This window comes from Lissotriton vulgaris, chromosome 5, assembly GCF_964263255.1.
Source record: "Lissotriton vulgaris chromosome 5, aLisVul1.2, whole genome shotgun sequence".
Taxonomy (NCBI): Eukaryota; Metazoa; Chordata; class Amphibia; order Caudata; family Salamandridae; genus Lissotriton; species Lissotriton vulgaris.
The window spans coordinates 403,484,174-403,505,901 of record NC_141693.1 but is presented as its reverse complement, the minus strand read 5'-3'; the positions used below and the strand labels follow the sequence as shown (position 1 = coordinate 403,505,901).

Below are 21,728 nucleotides of genomic sequence, written 5' to 3'. Positions count from 1 at the left end.
TCAATTTCCGAATTGACTCAACCTTGACTGAGTATCGAACTCGGGAGCCAGTACAGTCTTAAATAAGAGCTTAGGTTATTGGTCAGTAATGAAAAAAATGTGAGGATTAACTAATATGAACCTTGATCCTCGTTGAGCCAAGTAGACTATGGTTGCCACATATTCACCTTAAATTAGTACTTGAGATGCACCCATTCCTCTCTGACCAGGTCTGACTTGAGTAACCACTTCTAGCAGATTTCTCTCCTTGCTAGTAGAGCAGGAGGTTACTTTTGTTTTTTCTTACAGGTAATAATTGGTCCAAGCAACTAAATACAAGTGTAATGCTTACCTTCCTTTCAATTTGTAGAATATTTAATGTCTTACCCACATCTTCCCAGTAAGATCATATCGCTGGATAATAGAAAAACGTGTGGATGTCATCTGCTCTCTCCACTCCACATTTCATGCATTTTCCGGTGGCCCTTATCCACACCTTCGCCATGATGTAGGGAGTTTGATATGCCCTGTGCAAATGAATAGATGATTTATTTTTTAAAAGCAGATATTATTGTGCTATATAATGTTGACATGGATACTCCCCATCTTTCGTGTATCTCTAGCATTGGCACCTCACAGCTCCCCAGGAAGTGTGAAGTCCCTGTCCACTGCATTGAGATATGGCCAAAACCAGGTGGAGATTTCTCCTTTTTTAGGGACTGTTTCCAGTAACATATTTTCTAAGAAGTTGATGCAGGAGTCATACTTGGAACCCACTCCTCAGTTGATAAAAGTTCAACCTCGCAGCTTCCCACCAGTTACTTTACCCAGTTCCTCCTAAAACAAAAGCCACTCTTCCTGCACAAGTTTCCCCAACTGTATATTTCAGCTGTGTGCAAGGGGCTGACTAAGCTATCTTCCAGACATTCCGGGGTGCCTGGTGAATTCCATGTAGGGACGTGATCACTATAATAGGGTAAGTCTATGGCTTTCCAAATCTGAGCCCATAATAAGGTGACGGCGTGCAAAACATTTGGGCTTACCGTTTTGAAGAACGGTTTATCACCAAATTTACAAAAGTGTGGATTCCCCAGTCTGAAATCCTTTAGTGTTGCTGAAAATAACACCCCTGTCTCGGAAGTGTCTAAATGGGTAGCTAAAGCGCATTGAAGACAATTAAACCGCTAACACATAGTTTAACAAATGTGACCTGCAAGCCAATTCCCAATTTTAGGCATTTAATTGCTGCACGAATTTTCAAAATGGTCATCTGTCGATCTAACCTCTTGTCCCTGAAATACAAGATAAGAAAATATTTCTAAGGTAGTTATGACTGATGATTGTGGTAATGGTTAGTTTAGATTTAATTATTATTTTAAAAAAAAATTTTATTCAAGAAAGAAACAATAGTGTACATCACATTTTGAGCATTTTTCGCATTCTCGTACCAGATAAGAGCAAGGCTCAGCGCATGAAATCACAGATACAAACTTTACAGTCAGTAGGATTACATCAGTTATGCAACATTTCGAGTGGTTCGTCAACCCTGGAAGCCACTGAGGGCTCGCAGACGTATTCTCTATACTCATTCCAGCTGGACCAAATGTCAACCCATTTCTGTGGACAGCCCCTCGCCACGTAAACTGTCTTTTCCTGAAGCATGCACCAATCCATGTCTTTTTTCCATAGATCAATCTTTGGGGGCATACCAGCCCCCAGAGTCTCGCTACATTATGTTTTGCAATTATAAATCTAAGCGTAGCCCATGTTCTACCCCGTGTAGACAGATCGGTGGGTTCCCATATATTCAGCAGCCTCCACTCTCAATTGCACCCCCATACCTCATGCATGCATTGGTGTATTTTTCGCCAGTAACGCTGAATGAGAGGGCATTCCCACAAAATATGGAAGAACGTCCCCGCATCCCCTCCAACAAAGCCCGTCAGAGCCACGGCCCATAAGTCGCAGCCTTGTGCCTGAAATGTACACTCGATGAAGTATCTTAAGTTGAATTAGACGGAGTTTGACCGATATAGCCACCTCCCTAGGAGATACCAACGCTCCATTCCATTCCTCTTCATCAATTTCCAACCCGTCCACCTCCCATTTCCCTTTAAGAGTGTGCAGCAGCTCAGGGGAGTTATTAACAATCTTCTTATATGTAAGGGAGATGGCGTGACCGTCTAGTAATCTGTCCTCTAGGGGGTGGACGCTGGAGGGAGGGTCCCAGGGGGAATGTTGGATTGAAGGGCGTGGCGAACCTGCAGGTAACGATAGAATTCCCTAGGGGCAAGCTCATAAGTCTGCTGGAGATGTTCGAATGACACAACCCTTTTGGAGCCCCACAAGTCTCGGACATGAGAAATTCCAATCAGGTCCCAGCTATGGAACCCCTTCGTGCGGTGCAATCCCCCATCAAACCAGCCAAGTGTCAGCTTTTGAAGGGATATGCGGGTGCTCCTGCCCATAGCAGCTCATGGAGTGAGGCTTCAAGTGTCGCAAAGTAGGACTGCAGCCAAATAAACAAAACAGGGTCTTGACTCCTACCCAGCAAGGCTAAGCCAGATATATGTTTTTTAATTTTTTGTTATCAGAAACATTCTTTGTGCATATACAAACAGTACAATGAAATACAATCTATTATCAGGACATACTCTATACATTTACAACTCATCCCTTCCAGACTTTTTGGCCAATACATTCAACCTACATTCATACAAACCCATACATACAACAAAATAAATAAAGTGTTGCCCTATGTCAACAAAAACGTTTTGCTTAAACAGTTTATGTACCCTAATTTGCAAATCAATGCAACAGTGTTACAGACATATGTTCAATTGGAACCAAATTTAATTTTTTCCTAGCATAGTCCTTCTAATCCTTATTATTGACACTAGGCCAGCTAAGGTCGACGCGTTTCGAACTTTCTGATTACGGGGTTCTCCTCAGGACCATACAATTCTACAAAACAAGAAACAAATACGCCAGATTAAGTCATCTATTCAGTCATATTGCATATTTAAAGAAACAAGATGTAGCCACCAGCCGGCTCTGGTCTGCCTACCTTAATCCTAGCAGGGTAAATAGCCCTTTGGGAGGGGAGGGGTTCATGTAGTTTAGTCACAATGTTCTAGACACAACAAAAACGATGATATAGAAACATTACTAACAATATCTGGTCCATGCATTTCCTTGTCAACATTCAGAAGCACATGTTGCCAACTTGGCAATCTTAGACACTGACCTTTCTCACGCTGTATTATGTGGTCACATGAACTCTAAAGGAAGAGAGACTAGGTATTACTGGGGGCAGTTATAGTATTGATCAAATGTGCAACGTTTCAAGTCGGCACTGACCTTTATTCACGATGCGGCAAAGTCGAGGTGCCTAAAAAAAAAGCATGAGGCCGAAATTGCTTCCAAATACTGCCGCTGTTGGGTGCTTTTTGAGTCCGGAAGCAAGTCCGACCCGGTAACAGACGCGGTGAGCCCAAACCAGGCTTGAGAATTGCTGTTCGGCGGTCACTTTCTAAGCAGCCCTGAGAGCGCAAAACAGAGCAGTTGATTAATTCCCTGTTAATCCGAGAGAAACAATCTTTATGCTGCACTTTCACTGTTTTGTTTTTTTTTAAAAACCTTTATTGATAAATATGGAAATACAATAGCAGTCATATAGCCACCTCGGGTCGGCCGGCAACAGTTCCAATATCGTATCAGGATGAAAGAATACACAGCCCTTCAGCTGACAACCCTATTGCCCAGCGGCAATTAAACAATCATGTTATGTCATACATTACTGTACAGGAGGAATAAGGTTTTTATTTTGTATTTTTTGAAAAACCACCAACCAAAAAATATAAGGAAAATAACTGCAGAGGCTAAACGAAAGGCAGATACACAAGTAATCCTTCTGGGGAGGGCGTACCTCATCCATAACTGTACATAGTCACAGGAAGAGCAGCCGGGAGTGTGAAAAGGGGGAACAAGAGGTAGCCAGCAACACATAGACAAAATCCAAACTAGAAGGAACATCATGCTATGGGGACTGTAGCACCTCCGGTGGAGGCTCAAATGGAGGGGTACAAATTTCACCACAATATTGGTTCCACTGATTCCATACCCTCCCCCATTTCTTGGGCCTGCCCCGAGCAATGTAGACAGTTTTTTTCACGAAACATGCACCAGTCCATGTTTCTAGACCAGGCCGACCGACTCGGTGCCCTAGACGACCCCCACAATTGCGCAATGTCACGCTTGGCGATCATGTTACCTAAGGTGGCCCACTGTGTCTGGGCCACATTATAGTCTTTGTGCTCCCACACATTTAAGAGACCCCTTCGGGCCTCCGGCAAAAGCGAAACACCCCTCACCTCAGACATAACACCATGCACACGATTCTAAAAGGACGCTACCGCCGGACATTCCCACAAAATTCGAAGGAACGTACCCACCATGCCACACCCACGTTTACACAAATCATCTGAGACATACCCCATATGCAACAAGCGAGGACCCGTCATGTACACTCGGTGTAGGATTTTTAACTGCACCTATCTCAGACGGCCCGAGATTGCTACCTCCTTCGGGGAGGATATCGCCGCCTGCCAGTCCTCAAGTTCCAGTCCATCGCCGATCCAGGCCATGCGGAGCTGTAGAAGAAGGTCCTCTTGGTCGTTTATCAACTTTTTATATATGAGAGATTGTACTGTCCGGGACGTGTCCATCGAGTACTCTGTCCTCCAGAGGTGAGGATTCTGGAACGGGCGTGCCAGCTGGAAAAACAGAGGAAAGGGCGTGTCGGACTTGTAGGTACCGAAAGTATTCTCGAGGACCGAGTTTAAATTCTAGTTGCAACTCTTCAAAGGATTTTATCTTGTCCTGCCGCCAAAGGTCTCCCACCTTACTAATCCCAATCACGCGAAATATGGATTCCTAAATATTTAAACCTGGTGGATGATATTTGTAAAGGACAGTTGCGCAGTACGAGTGGTGTATCGTCCGTGAGCGAATACACACAAGACTTGCCCCAATTGATGACCAGTCCCGAGTTCCTTCCAAAGGAATTAAGGACGTCAAACAGTACCCCCAAAGATTTCCGAGGGGAGGTGAGGTAAAGGAGAATATCGTCCGCATAAAGTGAAACGCGGTCTTCAAAACCGAGGGCCCAACTTATACCCTTGAGGGATGGCTCCCATCGCAACCAAGCGGCCAAGGGCTCGAGGGCCAAGGCAAAAAGCAGCGGAGAAAGAGGGCATCCTTGCCGCGTACCCCTTCCCAGAACAAAGGGAGCCGACACTCGACCGTTGACGACCACCTGGGCAAGGGGCTCCTCATATAGTAATCGGACCCAGCCGATGAACACAGGTCCGAAGCCAAACTTCGCCAGAGCCGCCCATAGATATGGCCATTCCACTGTATCAAATGACATGGTGGCATCTAAAGAAACCAAAATGGCCGGCTCACGTAGTGTCTCCGCCCTCGCCAGCACGCTATGAAGACCGCGTTAATTCAGCGCGGTATTACGGGCTGGAATAAAGCCAAATTGGTCCGGGTGTACCAAATCTCCGATCACTTTAATCAGACGGTTAGCTAATATTTTCGCCAAGACTTTAGGTTCCACATTCAGAAGTGAAATAGGTCTATAGGAGGTACAGAATTCACTGGGTTTACCCTCTTTACGGATCACCACGATAGACGCTAAGCGCTGATCACGGGGAAGCAAACACCTCTCCCTAGACTCCAAGAACATCGAGCGAAGATACAACGCCATTTTGTTCAGGCACAACTTGTACAGCTCGATCGGTATACCATTTGGGCCCGTAGCTTTTCCAGAGCGGATGGAGCGAATAGCGAACGCTACTTCATCAGTGGAGAAATCCGCCTACATTAGCTCTCTATCAGAGTCGGACAGGCAAGGCAAAGCAATATCCCTAAGCAAAAGATGGGAGTCTTCCTCCGGCCGGACCGAGACCGGCGCATACACCGTTCGAAAGTGACAAGCAACTCCTTCACAATCTCCAACGGATCCGTCACACGTACACCATCCTCTCGCTCAATCACATGCACCACACAATTCAATCTCTCCCTTTTGTCCAACCAAGCTATCAACTTCCCCTCCTTGTCGCCCACATCATACAAACGGCCCTGTTCTCGACTCATAGCTTTCGCGGCATTCGTAACCAATGCTTTATAATCAGACTGCTTCAGTTGCAAAACATGCACTTTTTCACGGGTGACCCCACTCTCAAGATCCCTCTCCAAAGCCACTATATCAGACTCCAACTGTTCAACCTCCCCATTGTGGCGCTTCTTGGAGCTGGCGACCAGCGACAGTGTCTGGCCCCGTATCACCGTTTTAAAAGCTTCCCATAGGGACACAGATGATGACACGGATCCCACATTGTCAGCGAAGTAGTGATCTATAGCTTTAATCACCCCCGCCCTAGTCTCTGGAACACGGAGATGCCAGGGATTAATTGGGGCGACCCGGCCCCCTGCGTCTAAATGGAGATCTATATGGGTCCATAGCGGGGAGTGATCCGAAATGCCTCTAGGCAAATGTCGGGTCTCTTGCACCGTCGTGGCCTGGGCTGCGGGCACAAGGAAATAATCAAGTCTGGCTAAGCTCCCATGGGCCCCGGAGTGGAAAGTATATTGGGCCTTCCCTGGGTGAAACATCCGCCAACAATGCACCATACCAAACGTTTCCAAGAAACCACTAAGTCAGGACTGCAATGGCATAAGAGCCCTGGGAGGATGTCGATCTTCCAGGCCATCAACCACCTAGTTGAAGTCCCCTCCAACCACCAGAAGCCCCTCAGGAAGCCTCAGTACCAATTTCCCCAGGTCGACAAATGTGGTGGCCTGTAAACACGGGGGGACATATACCGAGAGGATGGCAACCGTTCTCCCCTCCCACCTACCAACAATCGCTGCATATCTACCCCTGTCATCCAATATAGTTTCATCAATCTCCAAGGGAAGGGAACTACGGATTATAACACCAGCCCCTCTAGAGCCCGAAGTGAATCCCGAGTGTGCCACCAACCGCTAGCCCCTCCGGTTCATTGCATGGAACGTGTTCCCCACCAGATGCGTTTCTTGCAGTAGTACAATGTCGGGGGAATGGCGCTTCACATATTGGAGTACAATTCCCCGTTTTATTTTGTCCTCCAAGCCGTTGATGTTCCAACTCCAGATTCTCAACCCCCTACCCCCCATCCCGAAAGTGAGTAGTCGGGGTCCCCCAAACCCCACGAAGGAGACACAGAATAAGCAACAATACGTAGCCTCAAGAACAATGCAAATAAGAAAAAGAAAACCCATCCCCCCTCCCCCTGAATACCAAAACAACAACCCCCCACCCTGCAATAAATCAGAAAACCACCCCATTCAGCAGTGTGCCTGTCGCCCTACCCCAGAAAACTAAACTACAAGTAGAAAAGGAAAAAACCCCCCCAGAGGAGGAAAAGTCCCCGAACTCCCGCCACCCCAGGGCTTGTCTTGAAAAAAGTCATTGACCCAAAAAAAGGAGAACAATCCACTGTAACACAATACGATGGTAGCACACACCGGTGCCCCTACTCCTCCTGGTCCCGTTGGCTGCCTTCAGCACCTCTGGATTGTTCGGCACTGTCCCGTGGCATAGATAATGTGTCCAACCAGTCACTGACCACCTCTGGCATGTCAAAGAAGAGCACCCGCTCATTATGTTCGATGCGCAATCGGGCGGGGAAAAGCATAGCATACTTCATGCCCAGACCTTAGTCTCCGCTTCACCCCAGTAAATCCCAGTCTCTGCTTCTGCGCCAAAGGGGTAAAATCAGGGTTAAAGTTGATGGATGCATTCTCGAACTTAGTGGGGCCGCTAGTCCTCGAAGCTTGCAAAATGGCGTCCCGGTCTCTGAAATTAAAGATCCGCGCAATGATGGGTCGCGGGGCCGTCCCCTGCTTGCGTCTGCCGCCCGGGTTTTTGTGGGCGCGCTCCACCGCAAAAAGGTTACTCAGGCCCTTAGGGGCGAGGAGGTTGAGGATCAGATCTTCAATGAGCAAGTCCGTCGATTGATCGGCTGAGGACTCCGGAACTCCGACTATGCGAACATTATTGCGCCTAGCACGACTTTCGAAATCCTCAAGCCGGCGGGCAAACTGGTCACTCGAGGTCCGAAGAGTCCGGATCTCAGTCTGGAGTTCGGAGACATCCGTGGTAAGACTGGCTGTCTTGACATCCAACGACTTGACTCTCTCGTTGGTTTTAGCCAAGTCCGCCCTGATCAGGCCCACATCCACCGCCACCGTGTCGATCTTGGCTGCCAAGGTCTCGTATTGTTGGCCCATCGACGATTGTATGCTGGCGATGGCGCCCATCACATCTCGAATTGTTGGCTCCTCCGACTCCGGGGGGCCACCACCAAGGTCCTCCGGGGTTTTACCAGTCCAGTTGGGCGAGCCCTTATTGCGCGCAAATCTGTCCATAATAGTGGTCTGAGTCACGCCACCACGAGTCACATTCTTGAGGGACCGCTTGTCACTCTCAGACTTGGCCGCCATGGTGGGTTGCGCGCCCCTCAGGGGCTTTTGGGACCTGGTGTAAATGACTCCCCCCAAGGAAAACCACGAGAGGTTGAAATGCAGGGCGTCGGTGAAGATCAATCAAGTGACTGCGTTCACAGGCCAGCTCGAGCACTAGGCAGCCACCTCCAATCTTCGTAGCCAGAGAAAACGAAAACGAAAGTAGACCCCGGGTAGCCGTCCCCTACCACAGGCCATTGTTGTTCAACTACTTTCGGGGTGCCCCAGATGCCCAAGTCCCGGGATGAGCCACGGTGTAGGCCTCCAGGCTTCAGGAAGGAGTAAGTCGGGCGCCCGGCATCCGATTCAAAATCTGAAAAAGGCCTTTCAGATCAGGAGAGTCGTGGCTAGTAGAACCCGTCGTCAGAAACAGGATTTGCGCCAGGATAGACTGAGTCGGCGAGGGTTTCGGGAGCTCACAGCTCACGCGACCATCTTGGATGCGCGCTAACCTCCTCCTCCTGCACTTTCACTGTTAACGCTCCTTACATTGCTCCACGATCTCTTCACCATCAGAGGGTCAACTCATTTGGCATTCAGAAGTGCTGTCTTTGATTTCTACACTAATCCTAGTCATGTGATCGTTTTTTTTCTTTTTAAAGGGGCAGAACACCCTTTAACTTGATGAATCTTTATTTATAACGACGGTCCGCGCTCTAGAATCTAACATGATTTAAAAATAATTTAAAAATGCAGCCGACTGTGGAGGCATGGATCCCACTAGCGCACCCAAATTCATTTTGAGAATTGAGCCTTAATAGTGAAATGCACCCGCGTTCAGGTCTATACAGTTCTGGGCCATTAATCTATATGGACCTCTGTGCTAGGCAAGATCAGGATAAAAACAGTGGACTCTCTGCAGTTTTATTAATGAGCATTACTCAACACTTTATGGAATGGCTTGGAAGATTTCAGAGATCTCATTTAGGCCATTTAGGGCAGTATTATATTTCATTATTAGGAATGCCTCTCGCTGCCCCAATCTTGATTCTATGTCACATCCCCGTGGGTCCTGGTCAATTTTTGAAATAATAGTCCAGCGTAAATCCTCCTCTTTGTGCTTCTTCAGTGTTGAACTAATGGCGCATTGGGTACTTCTCTTCTAATCCGTGATTTGTGTTGCGTAATTTGCTGACATGCCTCCTGTGTGGTTTTTCCAAAATATAATTTTGGGCACGGGCCAACTATCCCATAAACCACATTCCTAGTCTGGCAATTTGTAAACTTATCATGTCTCCGGTGTATCCCACCAAAGCTGAACACCGCGCCTTCATCCGTTTGATCACAGCATGTACAGTTCCCACATTTATGATGTCCAATGATTGGGGGTAGTCCTATCATCCCTCTCAAAGTGGGTTTAATTACACTGGGTAAGGCCGCCCGTACCACATGATTCGCAACACTTTTCTTTTTTGAATGCAAACAAAGGTGGTTCCTGTAGGTCGCCGTGTAGGTTTTTAACCAAATGCCAGTTTTGCATTACAATCTTTCGCAGTTGATGTGTATTGAGGCCAAATGTAGTAACACACACACTCCATTTTGGGTCAGGTCATTCCTTCTTTTGCAACAGTTTCCCAAGGGACCCACCATGCTCTTTTTAGTGAATGTTTTAGTAATTTGTTTGGGTAGCCTCTCTCGAGCAGCCGTCTCATCAACCCATTGGCATGTTTGAAATACTCCTCTTTATTGGAACAATTCCTTCTTAGAAATTGGCCAAAAGGCAAGTTTTGCTTGAGACTTCTAGGGTGATGGTTTGTAAAGTGGAGTGCTTTGTTTCTATCGGTTGGTTTACAAAACAATGTTGTACCTAGTGTGCCTTCCGTTGCATACACTTCCACGTCTAGAAAGGTGATAATTTTATTAAATGCTGTGTGGCTAAATTTAATATCCTGAGCCCTCCAGTTAAGCCATGTCACAGTCATTGAGTCTCTCTTGTTTCCCTGACCAAATAAAAAATACATCATCAATGTATCGCATATATTTGGTAACTAATTCGGCAAATGGACTATTATTATATATGAATCTATTTTCATATAGACCCATAAATAATACTGCCAATTCTAGTGCAAAGGGGCAGCCCATGCCCCCCCCCCTTAGTCTGAAAAAAGAATTCTGTGTCAAACTGGAAATAATTTTTTTGTAAGGCAAATTTGGCGAGTCTCACTATAAAACTTGTGGGTACTCTAGTAGGTCGTTCCCTTTGATCCAAAAAGAATAACATGACTAGGATTAGTGTAGAAAGCAAAGACGGCACTTCTGAATGCCAAACGAGTTGACCCTCTGATGGTGAAGAGATCGTGGAGCAATGTAAGGAGCGTTAACAGCGAAAGTGGAGCATAAAGATCGTTTCTCTCGGATTAACAGGGAACTAATCAACTGCTCTGTTTTGCGCTCCCAGGACCGCATAGAAAGCGACCGCCGAACAGCAATTCTCAAGCCCGGTTTGCGCTCACCGCGTCTGTTACCGGGTAAGTGCCAGACTTGCTTCTGGACTCAAAAAGCGCCCAACAGCTGCAGTATTTGGAAGTAATTTCGGCCTCATGCTTTTTTTCTAGGCACCTCGACTTTGCCGCATCGTGAATAAAGGTCAGTGCCGACTTGAAACGTTGCACATTTTATCAATACTATAACCGCCCCCAGTAATACCTAGTCTCTCTTCCTTTAGAGTTCATGTGACCACATGATACAGCGTGAGAAAGGTCAGTGTCTAAGATTGCCGAGTTGGCAACATGTGCTTCTGAATGTTGACAAGGAAATGCATGGACCAGATATTGTTAGTAAAGTTTCTATATCATCGTTTTTGTAGTGTCTAGAACATTGTGACTACACTACACTACCCCCTCCCCTCCCAAAGGGCTTTTTTTACCCTGCTAGGATTAAGGTAGGCAGACCAGAGCCGGCTGGTGGCTACATCTTGTTTCTTTAAATATGCAATAGGACTGAATAGATGACTTAATCTGGCGTATTTGTTTCTTGTTTTGTAGAATTGTATGGTCCTGAGGAGAACCCCGTAATCAGGGAGTTCGAAACACGTCAACCTTAGCTGGCCTAGTGTCAATAAGGATTAGGACTATGCTAGGAAAATATGAAATTTGGTTCCAATTGAACATATTTCTGTAACACTGTTGCATTGATTTGTAAATTAGGGTACATAAACTGTTTAAGCAAAACGTTTTTGTTGACATAGTGCCACACTTTATTTATTTTGTTGTATGTATGGGTTTGTATGAATGTAGTTTGAATGTATTGGCCCAAAAGTCTGGAATGGATGAGTTGTAAATATGTATAGAGTGTATGTCCTGATAGATTGTATTTAATTGTACTGTGTGTATATGCACAAAGGTTTCTGATAACAAAAAAAATAAAAAACAAAATATGAACTAGTGAAATAAATAAATCAATCAACTAGTGACGTTATAGTAAACAGACCGGTATGTTTTGTTCATATGGTTTTGAGAACATTCAGAGAGTAAAGTCCAGTATTGGCATTTGTGTTTATTGCAAAGTAGGACTGCGGCACCAGATCCGGATGATTCTGCAGTGCATACAAGAATCTGGGCAGGGCTGAGGGGTGCTAGAGGGCTCACTAGCAGTATGTCCTCACCGATGTGAGGCTCCTGCAGCCTGGATACCAAATCCTTTATCCTCTTTTTCCGCCACCTTTGCTCGTCCTGACCACTCTTGGCTGAGGAGACTACAGTCAAGCAACCTCGGCGGAACTTTCAGCGCTCTCCGACTTGCAGAGCAGAAGTTACGACGTCCGGCACTTCCGTCCGGAGCCGAGCCCGGGATCGGCTGGAAGACCTGGTGGGACCGGTGACCTGCGAGAGACCGCGGCGCACCACGAGGCGAACAGGCCCCAAGATGTGCACACCGGCGTAGCGGCTTTCGGACGGCACCAAATTCAAGTAAGACCCCCCGAGCTGTCGGGGAGAGAACTGCGGCGCTGCTGCCGCCGAGACTCCACACCTGTTCCCCTGGATTGTGGCTGTTCGTGGCGCTGTGCAAAGCGGGAGTCGGGCGGTCCAGGGAGAATAACTGCCATACTGCATGATATTACTGCACGATACTGCCGTGCATTTCCAACTGTCCATCCTGCTCTTTGACCACGGACTCTCGGCGTTGCCCACTCCATACCTGGGCACTACACGAGAAGGCATGGACCCTGGCTTCTAGACCGCCTTCCCTTCTATCCCGCACTGGGGCCAAATAACTGCACACCCCGGAGTGCCTGGTGAACGTCTTAGGGGCCCTTAACTTATGTGGACGGCGTCTTGCTGGGGTATGAGCGGCTGTTCATCGATCCCCCTCCTCCTGCTGCTCGTATTGAGCAACTTCACCAACTGCTGGGCACTCGCCGCTCCCTCCTAGACTGGGGAGCGCGACCTGGGGAGCCATAGACCTCTGTCGTGCCGGCTGGGACCGGAGAGATCTCCCGCCTTTCTGCGACATTCTGGCGGCCTAAGGAGGTGCTATCTAGAGGCCAACTCTCTTTTCTGGGCCCATACGTTCCCATTATCCCCTGCTTGTGCCCTGGGAGCTGCTTGCTGATACCGGGAGGGGACTTGCGTCACACGCCTAGATTATTGCAGGTTGCTGTTGCTTCCTGGTCTTGAGATCCTAATAAGCAGGGGAGCGACCATTAACGTCATTCAGCCTACCTCCCGCTTCTACTACCTGTGCTGAGGGTACTCTCCTAACTTGGACTATTGACTGTGTGCTCGCCATTGTCACCTGATTATTCTAGCTCCTCACACGCCTCACCATATCTAAAAAACGAAAGGGACTGCTTGGCGAGCGACTCTCGCTGATGAATACAGACTCCAGCCCACTCCGCGACAAGCGAGTAAACCGCAACTTACCATCTGCTTCAAGTCCCTACAGGAGGCCTGCCACGGGCAAACCCGATAACCGGCAACCCAAACTGTTTGAATCCGCCACGTCCAAAAAAGGACTGCGAAGCTCACAAGATGCGGGAGGCTCGCAATCCACCATGGCGACGGAAACTGGCCCCGGCACCGCTGCGTCCGAACTGCAACAGATGATGCAAGAAATGCGGCAGGGGTTCACCACTATAGTGGACAAAGTTGACAGGATGTCATCGAGAATGGACGCCATGGTTCACAAACTGGATGTTCACGAAGAGCGCATCACTGCAACTGAACAACGCATATCCGAGAATGATGACACAACGGCCACCCACACGACGCAACTTGCGAGAATGGCAATGTCCCCAGGGTCATTGCTGCTAAGAATTAGGAGTTGGAAGCCAGAAGTCGTCGCAATAACATCTGCGTGATAGGAGTACCGGAATCGACCAACACTGGGCGCATGGTGGAATATGTGGAGAAGATACTTGTTGCGGCGATTGGCCCTGAGGCGTTCTCCAAACAATTTATTGTCGAGAGGGTACACCGGTCGTTGGGGCCAAGGCCCAATCCTGGAGCCCCGCCGCGACCCATCATTGCGAGACTCCTGAATTATCGAGATTGTGATACAGCATTGAGGGCGGCGCGCACCAACCGCACGCTTACAAGTGAGGTGGTCAGCTTCTCCATTTATCCGGACTTCACCCCACTGGTACAGGAACAGCGTCATAAATTCCTCGACGTCAAGAAGAAGCTCCGAGCATTACAAGTGGACTATGCACTGCTGTACCCAGCTAAATTGAGGGTGACACATCAAGCTAAGCAGCACTTCTTTACAAACCCGCAGCAGGTAGAAGACTTTATGAAGAAACTAAAACGAGAACGCGCCGGGAACAGGCGCAATGGTGTGGACGGACAAGAAGATTTCCACTCTGCAAATGAAGATGAGTAATGTTGGACACTACGTGCCTGAATGCTGCTCTATTCCATGAGTGTCCTTCTCAGGTCCCCTGGTATAGGACCTACTTAGTAGACGTCTCACTTGCTGGCTGGAGGTCACCGGACGAGCACTGGACTAGGGTGGTAAAGTATTCCAGGGCCCCCCCCCCGCACTACCTTGATTACGCCCCAATGTGGTCGATCAGAAAGATGGGCGAGGTGTGGGGGGCGGCTATGTGCGCGACTAGGTTGCACCCCGAAGGAATACCCCATTGTACTTGTTGATAATGATGCAAATTTTGGACTGTGTTGGGATTGTTAAGGGTGGGGGGTGGGATGGAGCTACTGGCAAGTTGGGGCTGCTTCAGTGAGAGGGGGGTGGTGGCGCGCTGGTTGGAGCGAAATGGGACCTCTGTGCTAACTTCCTGTGCTTTTTTGGACTCCTTATTGCTATATTTGCAGTTGACTGTTGGCAGGGCGTGCTCGGGCACTTTTGGACCACGGCAGCTAATGTATGCTTTACTTTCCCCTGGTATGCTGATACGCCTTGCTTTTTGATAGCTGTTCGGATACGCTATGGGGCGTGGCAATGCTGGTTGGTTTGGAGGTTGTATCTTGCACAGTGTCATATCCAACTCATCGCACTGCATATCATAGTGTTTTCTGAGGTTCTGCGAAATAGGAGGGAGGATTGGTGGTATCTGGCGCAGGTGTTGATAGGACATGTCGAACTGAATGTAATAGTTTTTTTCACAGCTTCTAAAGCCAGACTGTTGGGGTTGTTCCAGGGGGGGGAACTGGGGGACTGTTTGGTTACAATGTTACGTACTAATGTTATTCACGAAACCTACCGACGAGTTGCTAAAGCTTGACACGACAGGATATTGTGGTTATATGCGAGAAGGTCTTCTCGCAGTGCAGGTTACACACACAAGCAACAGGCGGTCTCTGGACACAGACATACAGACCATGCTGCGATTCCGAGTGATTGATCACTCGACATCGGCGACTGTTTCTTTGAGAGATGGGACTATACACCACTCATGGGGGACACTGACCTGAATGTTTTAACGTGGAATGTGAGCGGTCTTGGCAATCCTAGGAAAGGACGGCAGGTTCTAGCGTACCTGGATCGCCATTCCATACACATAGCATTTCTGCAGGAAACCCACTTCAAGATGCAACCCACTCACACTTTTGCTAACAGATGGGCGATACACACTGCTTTCTTGTCTTTCTCTACATATGCTAGGGGCACGGCAATCTTGGTAAAAAGAGGCACACCCCTTGTCATGGCCGGATCCAACGGGGACTCTCAGGGACGATACTGCATGATGTGGGGTTGATTGGGGCACATGGCGGTCACACTGGTATGCTGCTACAGCCCCAACATTGATGACCCGGGATTCTTTACTGAGCTATGGGCGGCGATTGTGGAGACGGGACCACACCATCTCATTTGGGGCGGTGACTTTAATACCACACTAGATCCTACACTGGACAGGTCACACCCAGCCCCACAACACTACACTAAAGCGAGATCGGAACTGTGTGCTGTGGTTACGGACCACAGTCAAGTGGACGCCTGGAGACGCCTCCACGTTGATGTGAAAGAGGGCACACATTTTACAGCACAAGCGCGCTCCTGGGCCAGACTTGACTATATATTCCTAACGCCGCAGCTTTATACCTCGCTCACTCGGGCACACCACCTCCCTCGAACATGTTCATATCATTCCCCGTGAGACTCACACTGCGCTCAGCGGACGTAGGCCCCCTCAACTGCCTGGCGGATGCAGCCCATGGTGTTACTAGACATCACCTTTCAGGAGGAACTTCGAGATGAATGTCTCGGTTTTTTTTCAGGAGGAATAAAGATTCAGTCAGAGACGTTGAAACTATTTGGGACGCATTTAAAGTGACGTTAAGAGGGATTTGCATTGCTAAGGGGGCTGGGGTGATAAAGGCCATGGTTGCTCGAATCAGAAAAGGGGGTGGTGATGGACAGAGTATCTGAATTAAACAGAACACTCATACCCAGTCAACAGATCAGGGCTTGATCCATCACTGTTTTTTTAGCTCACTGCACCATCCCAGCTCAGAACCTGGCTACATGCAAATTAGTCTGTCCCTGGCCAAGTGCATCATGGGAACAGGGCAGACAAAACTACCAAGCCAATTCTTATACTGGAAAGGAAACAAGCATCCGGGGACCGGTTTCTGGCATTACAGCCGTCTTCGGCCCGGCTTGCTTGAATCCTGATGGTGCAGTGAGCAAGCGACTCACATCTGAGTATACCCTTTCACGCTTATGGTGGACAAAACGATTCAGAAAAGGGGGTGTTGATGGACAGAGTATCTGAATTAAACAGAACACTCGTACCCAGTCAACAGATCAGGGCTTGATCCATCACCGTTTTTTAGCTCACTGCACCATCCCAGCTCAGAACCTGATGGGTCAAGCCCTGATCTTTTGACTGGGTACGAGTCAGACAGACATGAGTCCCTTGCTCACTGCACCATCAGGATTCAAGCAAGCCGGGCCGAAGACGGCTGTAATGCCAGAAACCGGTCCCCGGAAGCTTGTTTTCTTTCGAGTATAAGAATTGGCTTGGTAGTTTAGTCTGCCCTGTTCCCATGATGCACTGGGCTAGGGACAGACTAATTTGCATGTAGCCAGGTTCTGAGCTGGGATGGTGCAGTGATAGGAGGCACATAGGTTTCTAGGTTTGCCTTCCTTCGGAATGGCTACTATGGTAGCTATCCATTGATCCCTGGGTAATATGCCCTGCTGTTTACTGTCCTCGAACATCCTCTTAAGGTATGGACTAAGGCCGTCGGCCTTGATCTTATACAGCTCGATAGGGAGCCCGTTGGGTCCCATAGCCTTGCCAGATCGCAGATCACTTATGGCTCTGCTCAGCTCCTCTACCGAGATTGGGGCCTCCAAAAGCTCCCTCTCAACCTCCGTAAGGGCAGGCATTCGGATGTCAGTCAACAAGTCGACTGAGTCCTCCTCAGGCCGATCGGACCCTCTACTGTACACCCGCCTGTAGTGTTTATCAAACTTCTGTACCACCTCCCTGGGCTCTGTCAAAACCGTTCCTGAGTCCGTCAAAATTTCCGCTACCACCTTCTGTGACTGCTATTTCTTGTCCAGCCATGCAATAAGTTTGCCGGCTTTATCTCCTTGGTCGTAAATCCTCCCCTCCCTATCTCGAAGGGTGGTGCGCGCAGCATCTGTGGCTAGCGCCTTGTATTTCTCACGTTTGAGGCGCAGTCGGTGCGCCTATTCCGGGTTGTCACTAGGGAGTACCACTGCCTCAAGGGCCTGTAAGTCACCCTAAACCTTGAGCGTCTGTGCCTCCCGCTCTCTCCGGCGGCCAGCAATCGTCGACAAGGCCTCCCCCCTCAACCCAGTCTTAAAGGCCTCCCATAGTATGACTGAGGACTCTACCGTGCCATCGTTTTCCTTAAAATAACGGTCAATTACCTTAGCAAGGACCTTACGGGTTTCCGGATTTCGGAGATGCCAGGCACTGATTGGCGCTACCATGCCCTCTCGCTCGTTCCCGACAGTGATGTGGATCAGCAGAGGGGAATGGTCTGATATACCACGTGCCAGATGGGTGGCCTCGCGGACAACCGTGCCGCACTGTAAAGGAGCAAAAATGTAATCCAAACGGGAGTAGGAGCGGTGCGGACCAGATAGAAAGGTGTATTGCCTGTCAGCAGGATGCGTCCGTGAGGCCAAAAGTGTCTGCAAAATCAGCGAGCCACAACTGACCATGGGGACGGTCTCTCGGGGGATGTCTATCACAATGACCTGAGACCACTGCGTTGAAGTCGCCCCCAACAAAGAGTCGACCCTCCGGAAGGGAGAGGAGGAGCTTCCCCAAAGCCTGAAAAGACTGGGTTTGCACACCCGGTGGGACATAGCAAGTCACCAGGTTAATCGTTCCTACCTCCCATTGTCCTGAAAGAGCTACATTTCTACCCAGTGAGTCAGTCTCTGTGTGGTCAATGGATAAGGGCAGGCTTCGGCGTATCATAATGCCTACCCCTCGGGAGCCAGAGGTGAAGCCGGCATGCAGAATAAGGGAGTAACCAAATCTGTTAAGCGCGTGACCTGTGTTTCCCAGGAGATGGGTCTCTTGCAGCAGAACCACATCAGGTGCGTGCCTTTTAAGACATTGCAAGACTATTGTTCTCTTCAGCTTGTCCCCCAGCCTGTTAACGTTCCAATTTAGAATTTTAAGGCTTTTATCCCACCCCGTGTTGGTAGATCTGTCGAAATGCACGCAAATCCCCGCTACCACTGGTACCACATTGTAAAACAGTCCTTTTCATCATGAGTGACCACACCAAACAAGCCCAACCCCTGCCCCCCCAACTCCCCTCGCCCCCGTCCACCCACCCAGTCCAAATAACCCACCCAATCACACCCCCACCTTCTCCCCAAACAAGCCCCCCTCCCTGCATCCCTGCTCCATAGGTGTACAACTACCCACATCCCCAATTAGCAGAGCGCCTTTCGTCCAAAACCCCAACTTAGAGTGGAGATGGGCTCCTCTCCTCTAAAAGCTTTATGCTAAGGGGAACGTGCGCCGGCCCAAGCTCCAGCCGCCACCAACCCCCATCTTGGAATATATTAGCATACCATTCCAGCTCTCTAGCCGCCGCATTTTGGCCATAGGCAGGGTCCGGCACTAACAGAGTTCAACAATGTCTCAACCTGCCCCCGAAAGATATACACCACGTAGTCCGTTGCCTAAGGGGAGCAATACATACATCATCACCGACCAATCACAGAACGTCAGCCCAGTACAGCAACTACACGCCGCCTGCTTGTTCCCCCCCCCCCCCCGCCCCCCCCCCCCCCCCCAATGAGAGGGCATGACCTCCATGTGCAGGCGGCTTAATATGTTACAGTTCGTAGAAGTTCACTCCTGCTGGTCCATCTCCGTAACTGCTATTCTGCCTCATGGAGAATGTCCCGACGAGGACTGGCCGACCTTGACCTCCAGGAGCGCTGGCTCCGACCCCCTGCCTCAGACTGTCCCGTAGTCGATCCAGACGAAGCAGCCTGCGTGTCTCTCCAGCAACCCCCGTCCTGTCTGTCCGTATTTCTGGATGCCCCCTTGTCCAGCCAACTCTGTACATCAGAGGGATTGGTAAAAAATAGGGTTTTCCCCCCGGCAATGACCTGGAGTTTGGCTGGGAAGAACAACATATACTTGATCGCTTTTTCCCGCAGTGCTGCCTTGACGCCTGTAAAGGTACGGCGCTCCCTCTGTACCTGTAGCGTGAAGTCCGGGAAGAATCGGATAGTGGCATTTTCATATAGGAGGTCACCAGATAGTCTAGCCGCTTGTAGGATGGCATCTCTATCTCGATAGTTCAGGACCTTCGCTATGATAGTTCTAGGTGGTGCACCCGGTTTCAGCTTGGGGATGGGCGCCCGGTGCGCACGCTCAATGGTGAAGATATGAGAGAGGCGCTTAGGTTTCAGGTGGTTGAGTATCAGGTCCTCAGGTTAGTTTAGATTTATCTACCTTTCGTATGTTGTGAAAGTACTTGAATTAGTTTTGGCTTTCTTACTAATATCTCCTGTGCCATCCTGTTGGCAGTAATTAGTGTGTATGGTTTCAACTTTATTTAAAAGCGAGACCTCTGCTTTTTTTTTTAGGTTCGGCTTTGCTTGGGAAATCTCTTGTTATAAAAAGATTAAATAGGCTTAACACCCACCCAATACTTTCCATTACTTATCATTGATTGACTTTGTCACTCTGGTTTATTTACTTCTTGGTCAGCGCCTATTGCTCCGTCCTAAACGCTATGAGTGTTCGTCCTGACATTGAGCAGTTGTTGGTCACATCTTCTTCCCCAACCTCTTACATGTTGCAACCCATCTACCCTACCTGTTTGGCACAAAAAACATTAACAAAACCAAATAACTCATAAATGCGCAAGAGCTTTTGGCTTTTTTTTTAGACATATTGCACAGAAGTGCAGACTACTACTGTGCAACATGGGCTTAAAGTTAAGAAAAATAAAGTGTTATTACGTGATCAACACTAGCCGCATTGTAGCTTTTTTTTTTTTTACACCATATTGTATAGCTACCCACACGACTTGACAAAGCAAAATTATTTCACGTAGGCAAAACCTATTTGCTTTGCTGGTGCTTTTTTTGTTTTTTATCTTCCCATGTATTCATATCTTTGACTTCCCAGACGCTTTGTATGCTGTGTCCACTGGTTTACTTTCGTTCTCAAATAGATAATTGTCTTTTAAAACCCTTTTTTGTTGTTTTTAGTGACCAGGCTTATCAGAAATCACTTCAGTGTTTACATACATTCCGGAGTATCTGAGGAGAGAAAAGGGAATTTTGATTTTCAACTATAAACTGTTCAGTGTATTTTCCAAACATTGTCAGCATGCCTGGATCATTCCAAAATGAATTAAAATTTCTAGGCCTCTTGTTTTTGTAGGATTGAGTCAAGGAGTAGTTCCATTTACACACAGGAGATGTCTGAATTTACTCTCTGGAGTTCTGCTCCAATTGGTAAAAGAGGTTGAATGTTAGTTTTGAAGTAATCTATTCTCAAGTAGGTCTGATGTGGATACCAGAGGATTACTTTTTTCTGGAGTTTACATCTGGTTGCTCTATACTTCATATTGCAAGCCAAACTTTTTTTCGTGAGCACCACATTAATCTGTGTGATTTAGATGGTTGAAATATGCTTGCCTGCAAAAGATTCCAGCTAAGGGTTGATTGAAGTCGCAGCCTAGAAATATGGTGGCATCTAGAAGTATAAAAAGAAGACAAGGGGGGTCAGAGGGAATATTTACCGACCTTACATTGTTATCATCCCTTACGACTATGAATACCAACAACTTGGATAACAATGGGTCAAAGAACAAACTATCTATAAATTGTCTGTGTCTAGAGGGTACAACCGCGAAATCTACTAGGACTATATCGTGGTGAAATAATTTTTCCCATCAGATTACCAACCTGTACCGCCCTACATCATTTGGGATCCTTCACCCCGAAGGAAAGTGGTTTTATCCACTGTAGATTAGGCAGGTTGTAGCCTAGTCTAATGAAAGAAATCACAAATGTGAGTGTGGTGTTCTATGGCATCAGGGGGTAAACTGACTAGCAGTGCAAAAATGTGATGAAAAATATGTGCTAAGTGCAAGAAATAGTTAAAATTGAGTCGTAGAAATGGAAAAACAATTTTAATAGAATCCTATCAACACCCAAAACTAAAAACAGTGCGTAGTAGTGTAAACGAATAACTACTAGAGTTGGTTTTAGGTCGACATGTTTCTGCAGTGAATATGGAGCCTGTAGGTCTC

At 48.0% G+C, this 21,728-nt stretch overlaps 1 protein-coding gene across 2 annotated transcripts in view; it reads left to right on the top strand.

Moving 5' to 3' along the window:
- Positions 1-21,728, top strand: part of CCDC6 (coiled-coil domain containing 6) — a 403,678-nt gene that overhangs the window by 64,654 nt on the left and 317,296 nt on the right. The gene's annotated exons all lie outside the window — the stretch shown is intronic.